We start from the raw sequence: 13,717 nt of genomic DNA on the forward strand, positions 1-13,717 counted from the left end.
CTCCCGTGAGCCTTCCTTGAAGGTTACTTTCATGATCTCCTGGGGGCATGGACTGCCTGTGGTGTTTCCGGGGTACTTCCTGTGATGTCACGGGGACGAAGCATGCACTTCCTGTATTGGGCCACGGCCAGTTAGTGACTTGACCCTCTCTCTCCGCCCTCGCCCCTCTATGGTGGGTCTTGGCCTGGGGGTCTTCCTAGGAGGAGAATAAGGGGTGGGACTTGGATCTGACCTGAAGGACTCCAAGGGAAAAGACCCGGCATTGTCAGGGTCGCCTCCGTCCAAACACACCAAGTCTGTGAACTCACCTGGCAGGGAGGGGCGGGAGATGGAGCTAGTGAAAACAACTGTCAAAGACCCCCATCCCTACCCCCCACCTTGTGTGTGCATGCTCGTGTCTGCGTGGCTTTGTTTCATTGAGTCTGGTGAGCCACGTGTGTGGTGGCTCTGTCAGGCGGGCGTGGCCCGCTGTCGAGGTCAGTGAGCCACGGTAGGGGCCCGAGGCCAGAAGGCTTCCTGTGGCCTAGAGGGTCAGATTGGCTTGTGGTGTCCAGCGAGCTGGAGCACTTTGGTGGTATCTGATGAGTCAGAAAGTTTTGACGCTCTCACCATAGGCTCTGAGGAGCTAGAATGTTCTGATGGCGTCTGCCAAGCCAGGCAGCCCTGAGAGTTGGTGTGGGAGTGGCTCCCTGAGCTCTGCGGCTGTGGTCAGATGGAAGGCCTTGTTGGCAGGCTGAGATTTCAGGACCTGACAACCCGGTAGACTTAGGATAGCTGAGACCCACTTCTATCCCCATCCATCTCCCCCTCCCCCTCGGAGACCACCTCCACGTCCTCCAACCCCAAGCAGGGCCCCCAGGGCCCTGGTTCCATCATCAGCATCTCTGGGGGAGGGGCACCCCATGCCCACCCTCTCCCCCATTTGTCCCCTCCTACGTCTTCCAGACCCTTCTCTTCTCCACGGCTTTGGGGGAATCGGCCTCCTCGTCTCTCTCTCCCAAAAAAAGGAGGGAAGAAAAGCCCGAGACAATTCCCCGCCCCTCTAAAGCCCAGGAGACCACTGCCCCTTGCTAGAGAGCCACCCCCAAATCAAAATGTGAAAATCCCTAGAAAGCAATAGCCTTCAAGGTACCTTGCACTGAATTTCCCACCCTGGCCCTTCCACCTGACGGGAGGCTGTAGCTTGGGCACTAGGGTTACCTTTGCCAGGCCCTCTCCATCTCCAGGGTGGAGGGCAGGCCCCACCTCCCCATCCCCTACCTCCTGCCGCTGCTGCCCCCGCCCACCCCCAATCTCCAGACCGAACCCCGATGGAGATCTGAGTGCCAAAACAATTCTTGATGTAACTTTGTACATATCTTCTGCAAGGGGGTGTCCTGAGATTGGAGGTGGAGGCGGCCCTGGGGGCCCTTGCTCCTCTCCGCCTGTCAAAAAGACCTTACAGTATTTCACAGTAACTCCACCCACGTGGGCATTGCAGTGTCTAACTGGAATGTGCCCCCTACAACTCCCATCCCCAGGCCCCCAGGAGGAGGGAGGAGCCAGGGAGAGGTAACCCTAAGGTCTGGGAATGGGGAGGTGGGGGTTGAAAGTGCTCATTTGCATATCGTTTGCATCCTCAGCTGCCCTCTGCTTGTCAGATGTTTCCTGTACCCATTTCTGGGGGTCCAGTATCCTTTCACACAGACACATCTCTGGAGGCTGGGCCTCCTGGAAAGTGTTCCTTTGGGATATCTGTGTGACAACCCCCTCCCTATTCACATTTCCCGGGGACCCCCCCCCCCAGCCCGCCAGCCAGGGTTATCTGGAAGGTAGTTTGCTAGCTCAGTGAGTGGGTTTACTCGCCCTGCTGGAGAGCGGACCACCACCCGCCTTTCTCCCTGTCACCCTGGGAAATGCACTCCATCACCTTCCGCATCTCCTGAGAGTCCCTTCTGCAATCTGACCTCAATCTTTTTGTGCTGCAGTTTGTCCAGAGGGGACGCGGGCGTGGAATCAGAAATGGGGATCATCGACCAACCCATCGCCTCTTTCCTCCCCTCTCTCCCCGTTAGCCAGTCAGGTCTCAGAGACGCTGAGTGGCTTCCTCGCACCCTGCTCCTCAGCACCCATTTGGTGCTTAATAAGTGTTTGCTGCATTGAATTGTCTCCCTATTCCCTTCCCATTTGCCCTCCGACTCCCAACATTCCCCCCTCCACCCCCCAGCATTTCCCTCTCTCTTTCTTTCTCTGACTCCCGATGGCTTTCTACTTCCTCTCCCTGTGGTTCCCAATGTCATCTGTCCCGTCTCTATCTTTTGTCGACGTCTGATTTCCCCTTCTCCTCTCAACTCTCTCAACTCCCGCCCAATTTCCCCACTGATTTAAAAAAAAAAAAAAAAAAAGTGCCAAACTTCCTTAGAACTGAGCCGCTCTGGGGGGGAGGGAACCTCAGATAGGGGGCAGGAAACGGGACCATTGATCTTGGAGGAGGCCCCTACGAGGCATTGAAAAAGTCCGTGGACACTTAGCTAAATTGGTCCCCCTTCCTCACCCCTCCCACCCTGAGTTTTTCTTAGAATCTTTGTAAGAAAAGAAAAAAAAAAGAAAAAGAAAGAAAAAAAATTCCCCTTCAGCTGACCCCTAACCTTTTGAGTCCCCCAAATGCCACCAGCCAGGGAGAACCCCCACTTGCCTCCTTGGGGCAAAGCTGTAGAAACTGGGGGAGAGCGGAGACCCACTCAGCCCCTCCTCTGCTGGCCCAAAGGATGGTGCCCCCCGGATTGCGGAGAAGGACCTCAAGCACTTACGAGAAGAAGGGGTTCAATGTGCCAAATCCACCTCCTCCGTCCCCGTCTGAGGGGGCGCTGAGCCAACCTGCCCCAGCCACCTTCTTCTGCCCTGGGCCGGCCTTCTCCGCATGGGCGAGGGGGCTCCGCTGCAATAATTATTAGGGACGAGAAGGCAAAGGTGGTGCCATCGTTACCGGCCCTGACACCTGCCCTGGACTGGTAGGTGAGCATGACGTGCATCACCATTGGCATTTCAGAGTCCATCTGTAGATGGTTGGGGACCAAATAGGGAACCGCTTTTATCTGCCTGGTCTTTTCCTCCCCCGCTTAACCCCCAACCCCCCTCAGTATCCCCTTGATCTGTGTCTCCTCCCCGGTCCTCATCCCACACCCTCCTCATCTCGTTTCGGAGTTGGCGGCCTACTGTTTGGAAAGTGAGCGGATTCCCCTGCATTGATGTCTTGCTCTGGCGAGACCAGGATTGGAGGTTGAGAGCGAGAGAGCGAGCGGTGGGGAAAGTGTTCGCCGAGAGTGGCGAGGAGGCGGCCACGTGCGCGTCCAGGCTGCTGACGGGGCGGGGGGGGGGGGAGCCTGGGGGCACCCTGTGCCCACAGCCCCGGGGGTCTTCGCGGTCGCCAAGCACCTGCCCGGCCGTCTGGCACCCCTTCCGGCTGTCCGGCTGTCTGTCGCCCAAACCCGAGCTGGGTGTCACGAAGGGGAGACCGGGATCGCGATGCCCAGGTGCGGGCACTGCGGCCCGGGACCTGGCCCAGGGCTCGTGGGGTCTCCCTGCCATCGCGATCCCTCTCCGCCTCGGTCAGCGGCCTGGGCGCCACGTGGGGGGACTGGGTGCCGGGAGGGAAAAGGGGGAGTCTCTGTGGGTGGGGGTGGGGGAAGGCTGCTGGTTTTTAACCCCTTCTCAGCCAGTCCAGGATACTCTTGTCTCCCAGAGATCATTGGGGGGACCGCCTAACCCCCCTCCCCTCCCCCTCTCTCCCCCTCCACCCCACCCCAAAACCACCAACCTCTCATTTCCTGAGTGACTCCATCACCACCGGCCACCGGGACCTGCGGCCTCATTGCTCCAGCCCAGCCCACTCGACAGTCAGACTTCGCTCATCGAACTTTTTTAATTAACCCTTTCTGTGTCCATCCCACGGAAAACTGTGTGTCCGGCGGGGGGGAGGGGGGAGGCGAGGGGCAGTAGCTACCTTTCCTCCATCTCCTCCCACCGCCCGTGCCTCCCCACCCGCACCCCATCCCAACCCCCTAGGGTCCTCCCCGCCCTGGGGATAGAGACCCTTTATGTGTCCGCAACAAGCAGAATTCGAAGTAACCGCTTGAGCTAAAGCTGACCCGAGACCCTTTATACAGTCTGTCTGGCTTTGTCCCTTTCCAAGGCGGGGGTGCCAGGGGCGTGGCCTCCCCCCCCCCAGCGGAGAGCTCACTCTGGCCCCACCCCTTCCTGTGCCCCCTCCCCACTCCCCACCCCTTCATTGTAAATAGTCACTTTTGTACTGGGTTTGAGCCAGAGGACGTGGGGAGTCATTTTTTTTTCTTTGTGTTGGCATCTCAGGCCCCTGGAGGCATGGCCCACAGCCCGGTGTGATTTGGGAGAATCCCAAGGTGTGTGCCCTGCCCCGCGCCCAATGCTAAGGGTTTCAAGATGGTCAGTATTCGCCCCAGAGGGAGGGGCTGCACAGATCCTCGGGCAGGGAGGTGGGAGAAGTGTGAAAGCCTGTAGTGGGGACAGGACTCAGTTTTCCCCATCTGTGAAATGGGCTCGCCCTCGGGGCTCCCTGAGGAGCCTCCGGGAGAGAATGGTGTGGGGTCAGAGGAGTTCGAGTCTCTCCCCTTTTTCCGTTTGGGACAGACAGGGTAGGAGAAGAATCGGGGTGGGGAGAGGGCTGGAGAACTGATTGCTAAATCCTGGTTAGGACCTTAAGCTAGCCTTTCCCAGCTTGTTCTCTCCCTAGGAAAATGGGGGACTGGAGGACCTTAAGGTCCCTTGGATTCGAGGTCCAAGCCCAGGGCTGGCCCCCTGTCTGCTATCCCGTCCCCACCTTCCATTTCTTGGGCCCAGACCATCCGCCTTGTGGCCATGCCTCCAGTGCCTCCATTCAACCCCCTCTAACTGATTCCTTCCATCCTCTGCAACGGAGACGCGCCACCTCCTCCCCACCACCTCCAGAAGCTCCCTGGCTGGGGCCCACTGCCTCTCCTCCCCCTCCCCCCATTGCCATGCCTGGGCCACGCCCACCCCACCACCCACCCCCAGTGTCCGTGTGTGACCTAGTGCACCATGTATTAGCTTCCATGGCCCCCACCCCGGCCCCCACCACACCCCCTCCCCCCACCCCCCTCCCTCGGCGACTTCACCTTTTTTTGCCGCGATAAACGCCATCTCAGCATCTGTGTCTAATGTTGTCTTTTTTGCTTGACATCACACACTCCTTCTTAACCCATCCCCTTCCCTCTGCCTCCTCCCCACACCTCCACCCTCATCCTGAATTCTTTCCCCCTCTCCCCCAGGGCTCTGGGCATCTAGGGGAGGCGGGTGGGGGGACCCCTGAGGATGGGTGACGGAGGGGTGGGGCTGAATCTTCTCTCTGGACGGGATGAGCACCCAGAGCAGGTGTGTCTGAGGGGAGCAGGTGCCCCGGGTTTCGTTTCCAGGCCTCAGTGTCCAACCAGGAGGATGGGCACCGCCACATGGCACATCCTCGGCACCACGGTCCCGCAGACACGCCCCCGGGCACACACCCCCACACACAGCATTGCACAGGCACAACCCCACGCACGCCAGGGTGGCCTAGGGCCGTGGTCGGCAAACTGCGGCCCCTTGAGCGTGGCTCTTGCACAAAATACCACGTGCGGGCGCGCACGTACAGTGCGATTGAAACTTCGTGGCCACACTCAAGGGGCCAAAGAGCCGCAGGTGGCTCGCGAGCCGCAGTGTGCCGACCACTGGCCTAGGGTTACGGTGTGGGAGTCCGTTGAGATCCGGGTTCAAGTCCCAGTGCTGCTATGGAACCCTGGGACTTTGCCCCTCTGTGCCTCCATCTCCCCATCTGCAAAATGGAGATTTTTTTTTTATTGTTATTTCTATGGCGTCTGCTAGGATTTAATACACCACTCACTTCAAAGATATATGGAGCAGCTATGATGGGGAAGGCGCTGTGCTAGGTGCTGGGGATAAAGCAATTAACAACAGACCCACACACCTCTGCCTATTCTACTGGAATCTGGAAATTCTTCCTCAGCACAGAAGCTGGCACGTGGAACTAAAATCAACTCAGAGGCTGCAAGCCGCCGCCAGCCGGCCTGGCTGGGGCACACGTCGTCTTGCTCGGGCCGAACAGCGTTTGTGTGAATTCAATCCTAGCATTTCACCTGGGGAGGCCTCTGGAAATGTGGCTTTCCAGCCCCTCTTGAGAAACTGGGGGTGGTCTCTTGGGGTGGAGATAACTGGATGAGTTGCAGAGTCGCTGCCCATCTTCCTGGGCAGGGGGCTGTGTCACAGGCCTGGCCGCTGGGCCCATTGGGATTTGCAGCCCCCGTGCCATGTGATACTAATCTCCTTACATGCGTGGAGGTGCCAGGTGATGAGGTGGCCAGCAGGAGGAAGGAGAGAGAGGGAGAGGGAGAGACAAGAGACATGTCTAGGGAGAGGCCAGACGCGCTGGTTCTGAAGTGACCAGGGCACCTCCCTTCTTTCTGGATCTCAGCCTCCACGTTTGGAAAACACCCGGGAGAAGCTGTCCTTACCTTCTGGAATATTCCAGAAGGATCCCACCAGCGAATCACCTGGCACAGAGGAGATGCCCAGCAGATAGTGGTCACTGGAGAGAAACCCCTCAGATGAAAAAATGACAACAGGATTCTAGAGAATGACAAGCCAAGAGAGGGGGGCAGGAGGGAAAAGGAGGCAGGTGAGACAAAGTAAGAGACAGCCATGGGGATAAAGACAAGGGGAGACGTGGAAAGGCGTCCTCAACCGCTTGGGGTATGGTTTTTCATTTGTTCACTCGTTCTTTCATTCAACAGGCGTTTATGGAGCACCTATTGTGTTCTCAGGCCTAGGGACATGGCAACAGCCATGACAAGTCACCGGTCTTGTGTAAAGAGCCTGTGAGCCATCTCCCCAACTTTTAGGACGTAGTAGATGCTCAAAAATCTACCATGCCTTGCTCACCGGCACCTCTGGTCCTGACCTGTGACCATCACGTATTGCCTGGTATTTAGAAATATCACCAAGTCGGGCCATTTTCAGGGCAGAGTAGAGGAATTTTCCACCAGGAAGCCGGGGACTTGGAAGGGATTTGGAGGAGTGGGTGGAGTTTAGTCTCTGTTCTGCTGTGTGACTTTGGGAAGTTCTCCTGACCTCTCTGGCCCAGGAGATGGAAAGGAAAGGACATGAGGCCAGGATGCAGGTGAGTAAAGGTGGATTCCTCACTCCCTCAAAGCCTCCACACCTCCTCTTGGGGGCAGGGGTGGGGGTGGGAGGGAGAATTGCAGAGGTCCGGTTCCTCGATGAGAAGAGAGATGAAGAAAGAAGACAGAAGAGGTCCCTGGAGGAAAAAGATGGCCCTAGAGACAGGGCTGGGCTGGGAGGAGGGGAGGGGGAGGGGACCTAGTTGGGGGTGTCAGGGGCTTAGGGGTGGCTCTGACCTTGGGGCAAGGTCGTTAAGAGAACAGAGATGGTGAAAGTGGACTGGCAGGGGAAAGACAAGAGCAAACAAAACAAAGCAAGCAGAAAGAGAACAGAGATGGGGAGGGAATCCCAGGTTTAGCGAAAATATAGTATGTCTGGTGAGATTTGAATTTCAGATTATTTTTAATGAATCGTGTATTTGTTAATCCTCACCCAAAGATATGTTTTTACTGATTTTAGAGAGAGGGGAAGGGAGAAAGAAAGAGAAACATCAATGTATGAGAAACACATTGATCGATTGCCTCCAGTATGTGAACCTGAAACCTAGGCATGTTCCCTGGCCAGGAATCGAACCAGCAACCTTTTGGCGCATGAGATGATGCTCCAACCAACTAAGCCACACCGACCAGGGCAGTAATTTCTTCTTCTTTTTTTAAACATGTTTTTATTGATTTCCGGGAGAGGGAGAGAGAGATAGAAACATCAATGATGAGAGAGAATCATTGATTGGCTGCCTCCTGCACGCCCCCTACTGGGCATTGAGCCCACAACCAGGGCATGTGCCTTGACTGGGAATCCAACTGTGACTCCTGGCTCCTGGGTCAAAGCTCAACCCCTCTACCACACCCACCCACCAAGCGAGGGCAGTCATTTCTTTCTTTCTTTCTTTTTTTTTAATATTTTATTGATTTTTTACAGAGAGGAAGGGAGAGAGAAAGAGAGCCAGAAACATCGATGAGAGAGAAACATCGACCAGCTGCCTCCTGCACATCCCCCACTGGGGGTGTGCCCACAACCCAGGCACATGCCCTTGACCGGAATCGAACCCGGGACCCTTTCAGTCTGCAGGCCGACGCTCTATCCACTGAGCCAAACCGGTTCCGGCAGGGCAGTCATTTCTTAAGTCTAAGACTGTCCCATGCAATCTTGGGGGCCAGACTTACACTAAAATATCTAACATGGAAATGTAACTAGTTATTCTGCATTTTATCTGGCAACCCTTGATGGAGAACAAAGATCAGAGGGGCAATAATGAAGCCAAGGGAACTTATGAGAGGAGCCAGGTCATCCAGGCCCACTGTCTAGAATCCTCCATCCGGCGTGCCTTGCGCACTGCCCCTCCCTCTGCCCCTGGTCTCTGCTCTCTCTGCCTCGGTCTGCCCAGCTCTATCCCCAGGCACCTCTCTTTTCCACTGTCTCCTATTCTCGGAGACCCTGACTCCGTCCCCTCCCCTCCTCTCAGTTCCTCAGTCTTCCTCTACCCTCAGGAGTCTGCCTCAGACATCAGAAATGGTTGGGTCACCCAGGTCATCAAGTGGCGCTGGGACTTCAGGGACAACAAGGCCCCGCGGGCATGTGACAGAGGTTGGGAGTGCACTCGGGGACACGACCCCCCTCAGTCGGACTGTAGAAGCTTGGGGCTCGAAACAGACATTTTGCCAGAACGCTCCATGCGCAGCAAGGCCTCGCTGATTCCAACAAGCCCGGCCCTCTCCAATGTCCTCCCATCCTCTTGCCTCCAACCGCTACGCCCGCTGGAGTCCAGGCTCTAAAGCAGAGGTTCTCAACCTGTGGGTCGCGACCCCTTTGGGGGGTCGAACGACCCTTTCACAGGAGGCGCCTAAGACCATCGGAAAACACAGATATAATTACATACTGTTTTTGTGATGAATCACTATGCGTTCATTATGTTCAATTTGTAACAATGAAATTGGGGGTCACCACCCCAGGAGGAACTGTATGAAAGGGCCGCGGCATGAGGAAGGTTGAGAACCACCTTTAGTAAAGGGTCCCCTTCCCACTCGGCTGCTCCAGCAACCTGGGACGTCTCTGTCACTCGGCCCCCTGCCCTTGCCTCTGCCAGCACGCCTCTCTGCCTCAGTTTCCCTTCAGTACTTCTCTGGGTGTCCGTCTCACATCTCCCTTCTTCTATCACTTATTTTATTTTTTTTCAATTTCATCCGCTGTATCCCTGAGCTGGTTGGGTCTCCCCTGTCTCTGCTGGGCGTGGGGTCTCGGTGTGGCTCTCTGAATCGCTACCTCTTTCTCTCTAGCTGTGCGCCCCTGATTACTCAGCGGCAGCCAACAGGAAGGACCCAGTGGGGCAGTGAAAGGAGAAAGGGACTTATGAAGGGACACAGTGCCCGTCAGGAGACACAGACTCTAGGCTGAGCCTCCCGGGTACTCCCCAGGCCACCCCCCAGAAAAGGCCACCCCGGAGGGCTGCTCCCGGCGCGGCGCGATCAGAAGCCGGCTCACACCCACACCGGCTCGCTCCGACCAGCTGCCCTTCTCCCACCTGAGCTTAATTAGAAATCCAAGCTTCCCGCGAAGGCATCTGATTGGTGGAACCTAAACCTCTGTCTGCCACGCCCCCCACCACAAGGCATTCTGGGAAGTGTAGTTTTAGCCGGCCCAGCCAGCAATTAGTGCAGTAGGAGAATTAAATAGATGTGACGTGGAATAAAATGTTGCGGGGCGTCCATTTTCTCCTCATTATTGCACGCACTCTCTCACTGCCCATTTGTGTTTTTTTTTTAATTTTATTACAGTTGACATTCAATTTTATACATGCAATTTCCAATTACAGGTGACATTCAATATTACATTCATTTCAGGTGTATGCACAGCATACTGGTTAGACGTTCATATATCTTACAAAGTGATCTCCCCTTAAGTCTAGTACCCACCTGGCACCATACATAGTAATTACAATAGTATTGACTATAATCCCTATGCTGTAGGTCTATCTCTCCATGTTCATATGTTTCTCTCATTCACGCCTTCTCTTTGACTCTTTTTTACTTTTTATTTCGGAGAGGAAGGGAGAAGGAGAGAGAGAAACATCAATGAGAGATAGTCATTGATCAGATGCCTCCTGCACGCCCCCTACTGGAGATCAAGCCCACAACCTGGACATGTGCCCTTGACCGGAATTGAACCCGGGACCCTTCAGTCCACAGGCCAATGCTCTATCCACTGAGCCCAACCAGCTAGGGCTTTGTCTCTGTTTTTTTGCCTCTTTTTCACGGTCCAGTTTTATTTCAGTCCTGCCCTCTCTATGGCCTTCTCTGGTCCTCTTTATTCATGGCGGGCTGCTCAGCACTGAACCCCATAGTCTCCCTGCCTCACCCTCACCCTTATTGCCAGGTCCAGCTCCAGCACGGAGGGGAGTCTCCCGCTCAGCCTTCACCCCATCGCCAGCTGGACGGAGGCTCAGAGCTGTAGGGAGGGAAGGTATGGGTGCCCCTGATTCTGCATACAAGCCAGGAAAAGGACCCAGACTTTGGCATTTCTCACCTGCTCTCCATGCAAGTGGGAAAACCCAGTCCCTCCAGGTAGGCAAAGAGGTTGGTGAGTTTCTGGCTGGAGCTGGGGTGGCCACAGGGGTTTGGGGACAAAGCCAGGCCCTCTGTCAGCCAGATGTAATTGACAACTCAACCAACCTGCTCTCCTAGAAGCTGTGGCTCCCTCCGCTCCCTGCCTCTTCACTCACTGCTCCTCGCCCCCCTGATGATCTTAGAACTGCAGGTCAATGGAGCTCTGTCCTTCTCAGGAAGCACCAAAAGTATCTGCTATGTGCCCTCGATTCATTTCCAGGCACTGTTCTAGACACTAGGGAACAGAGGGGACAGCAAATGTCCCTGTCCTTAAGAACTGACACGCCACTGAGGAATAGACGAGGAGCAAGGTAAATAAGTGATACAGAGCACTAGACGATCATGCATGGCAGGAAGAAAAATGACACAGAGGAGGGAAATAGTGCTGGAAGCGAGGGGCATTATCATTGGAAAGGCTTTACTGAAAACGTGACATGTGAGTAAAGCCCTGAAGGAGAGGTGGGAGTGAGAATGTGGGTATCTGGGGAAAGAGCACTCCAGGCAAAGGGAACAGCAAAGTGACAAGGCCCTGGGGTAGAATGTGCCTAGAGCAGTGGTCGGCAAACTGCGGCTCGCGAGCCACATGTGGCTCTTTGGCCCCTTGAGTGTGGCTCTTCCACAAAATACCGACTTCTGCGCATGGGCCACGAAGTTTCCATCGCACTGGACGCGCACCCGCACGTGGTATTTTGTGGAAGAGCCACACTCAAGGGGCCAAAGAGCCGCGTGTGGCTCGCGAGCCGCAGTTTGCCGACCACGGGCCTAGAGTATATGTGCAACAGCAAGAAAGCAAGAGCGGCTGGAGCAGAGTGAGCGGGAGGGTGGGGGGGAGGATGAGATCAGAGGGGAGACAAAGGGGCCCCTATTAATTAGGGTCTTGAGGGCCAATGTGGGACTTCGACTTCTATATCTTGTGAGGTGGAGGCCATGGAGGGTTCTGAGCAGAGGAGGGATGTGAGCTAACTCAGGTTTAATTTTTTTTAATTCTTTATTGTTTAAAGTATTACATATTTCTCCTTTTCCCGCCATCGACCCCTCCCCAGGCTATTTTATATTTTCAAATACATTTTTATTGATTTCAGAGAGGAAGGGAGAGGGAGAGAGACAAAAGCATCAGTGATTAGAGAGAATCATTGATCGGCTGCCTCCTGCACGCCCCACACTGGAGATCGAGCCCATAACCAGCAACTGAACTGGGACCTCCTGGTTCATAGGTCAACACTCAACCACTGAGCCACACCGGCTGGGCCTGACTCAGATTTTTTTTTTTTAAATATATTTTATTGATTTTTTACCGAGAGGAAGGGAGAGGGATAGAGAGTTAGAAACATCGATGAGAGAGAAACATCGACCAGCTGCCTCCTGCACACTCCCCACTGGGTATGTGCCAGCAACCAAGGTACATGCCCTTGGCCGGAATCGAACCTGGGACCCTTGAGTCCGCAGGCCGATGCTCTATCCACTGAGGCAAACCGATTAGGGCCCTGACTCAGATTTTAACAGGATCCCTCTGGTTGTTGGGTGGGGGACAGGCTGTGGGGGATGGGGGCTAGGGGGCTGGAATAAAACGGGAGCCCAGTGAGAGGATGCCGGCAGAAGTTCAGGAAGAAGATGCCAGTGGCTGTGGAGGAGGAGAGGAATGGTTGGACACTGGGAGAATCTGAAGGCAACGTGATGGCATTTGCTGGCCAACTGGCTGTGGGGGGTGAGAGACGAAGAAGAATCGGGGATGACTTCTTGTCACAGAAAGCTCTTAGGACTGGAGTTTGGTTCCAATTAGGATTAGAAATCAATCAGGTTAAGGCTAAGAGTAAGGATCAGGCCTTAGCCGCTTTGGCTCAGTGGATAGAGCTTTGGCCCACAGACTGAAGGGTCCCAGGTTTGATTTCAGTCAAGGTGCACGCTGGCTGGGTCCCCGGCCCGGGTCAGGGCACAGGCGGGAGGAAACCAGTTGATGTGTCTCTCTCACATCGATGTTTCTCTCTGTCTCTCCCTCTCCCTTCCATTCTCTCTCTAAAAAAAAAAAACACAAAAAAACAAACAAACTAAAAAACACCACCAACAACAATGGAAATATCCTCAGGTGATCATTAACCAAAAAAAGGGGGCGGGGGGAATCAGTAGCAATCAGTATCACCAGAATTTGGTTTAGGGTTGAAGAAAGGGTTAAGATTCCCTGGCCGGCCCTGGCCGGTTTGGCTCAGTGGACAGAGTGTGGGACTGTGGACCAAAGGGTCCCAGGTTAGAGTCCAGTCAAGGGCACGTACCTCTGTTGCGGGCTCCTCCCCTGCCCAGGCCCTGGTCAGGGCGCTTGCAGGAGGCAGCTGATCTGGGTGTTTCTTTCACATCGATATTTCTCTCTGTCTTTCTCTCTCTCTCCCACTCTCTCTAAAAAGCAATGGAAAAATATCCTCGGGTGAGGATTAAAAAAAAAAAGATTCCTGTCCAATGTTCCCAATTGGCAGAGCATCGACACCCCGGCTTTTACACACACACACACACACACACACACACACACACACACAGAGGAGGGTTGGGGGTTTGATTCCCTATCAAGGGCGTACTAGGGTTGCAGGTTTGCTCCCTGACCCCAGTCAGGGCTCCTGTTGGAGGCAACCAGTCGATGTGCGTGTGTGTGTGTGTGTGTGTGTGTGTGTGTGTGTGTGTGTGTCTCCTCCCCTGTCTCCCTCCCTCCCACTCTCTCTGAAAAAAGCAATGGATCCTCTGGTGAGGATTAACAGCAACAAAAAAGATTGAGGTAAAGATGACAACTGACACTGGTGTTTGGGTTCTGATGGTGGGTAGGGCTCGGGGTATGTAGGATAAGGGTGAAGATTAGGCACAGAGTTTAGACTCTGCTTGTAGCTGGAATCAGTCAAGGCGAGGCTTATGGCTGAGATGGAGGCTATGTG

The sequence above is a fragment of the Myotis daubentonii genome, chromosome 15, assembly GCF_963259705.1.
Source record: "Myotis daubentonii chromosome 15, mMyoDau2.1, whole genome shotgun sequence".
NCBI classification, from domain to species: Eukaryota; Metazoa; Chordata; class Mammalia; order Chiroptera; family Vespertilionidae; genus Myotis; species Myotis daubentonii.